At 40.6% G+C, this 1208-nt stretch overlaps 1 protein-coding gene across 1 annotated transcript in view; it reads right to left on the bottom strand.

The window, feature by feature from the left end:
* Positions 1-1208, bottom strand: part of ppm1h (protein phosphatase, Mg2+/Mn2+ dependent, 1H) — a 41208-nt gene that overhangs the window by 2922 nt on the left and 37078 nt on the right. The window lies entirely within an intron of this gene.

A 1208-nucleotide genomic window follows, 5' to 3' on the forward strand; every position in this document is an offset into this window, starting at 1 on the left:
ACTCGCAATGCCTCTGAATGAACTTAACATGGCCAGTGAGGTAGGCAGCTTTTTTTCCAGTGGGGCTATGGCCCCCTTTTACCCACCTTTTGGGGACACCACTGTTATATTCCAATAAACCTAAAATCCCTGGGCCATTCTGTTGACCAAGATTTCCTAAAAAAAACTGTCCTTCCAAAACTTTTTATAGTAAGATTAGATTAAACACAGGCTAACAACATTTACTAATTAAATCTCTTCAAAAATGAAGTAGTTGGAGTTTATTTAGATGCTTCAGAACAAAGTGGTGGTTCTGCAAATCATCGACAAAGCAGGACTGAACACAAGATTTGAGATTTTGAAAAAAAAAAAAAAAAAGGTATTCTTTTCTTTAACTTCCGAATTATGGCATACAATCTGAAAAAAAAATTGATTAAAGTTTTCGGCTGTGATTTGACAAAAAGTTAAAATGGCCTAAATGCATGTATAAACCCACATAGGTGAAACATAAATCACATTTCATTGGTTTTTCTCTGCAATATACATGAAAGTCCTCTCATTCTGGCTCTCTTCAAATTACATTATTCCCAAGTAAATACACATTGTCCTGTCAGGCGGCAACTGATGTTGGTAAACCAGGTCCACAAATGAGTCCTGCTGCCCCGTACGGTGGCAGGATGGGGGCTGACTGAGAGGTTTGATTACAGACGAGGCTTTCACGGCCGCGGAAGTAACTGTCAGCGAGTGGCTGCCGAGCAACGCTTACCTTCTTCCCCTCGCCGTAGATCAGAGGGAACTTCAGGTCATCGTCCTCTATGGTTTTATACGCCCTGARCAGGAGAAAGACGACACGTTAATGGCTTTCTTATGGTTTACGGCAGGCGGCGTGCTTATAGGCTGAGGACGCGCTRATTCCACCTCTAGAACCACGACTCTGCCAAGGTGGATGCAGGATTAAGAAACTACCATAACCACCTTTTCTTCTTTACAATAAATGTTRATGCTAGCTAACACGCTATTGTTAGGTAACACAAGGAAGTTACTTCATCTACTTATACTAACAACTGGCTAAAATGTAGCATGTCAAAATGTACAACAATAYTAACATKGGCTAAAACACTAACATTAGCTAAAATAATAACATTAGCATGTCGGCTAACTGCTTAAGCTAGGGCCTGTCACCTGAAAGAACCTGACTAGTGGTTGACTTAGCTTTAGGTTAGCTTTGA

This window comes from Poecilia reticulata, linkage group LG6 (genome assembly GCF_000633615.1).
Source record: "Poecilia reticulata strain Guanapo linkage group LG6, Guppy_female_1.0+MT, whole genome shotgun sequence".
NCBI lineage: Eukaryota > Metazoa > Chordata > Actinopteri > Cyprinodontiformes > Poeciliidae > Poecilia > Poecilia reticulata.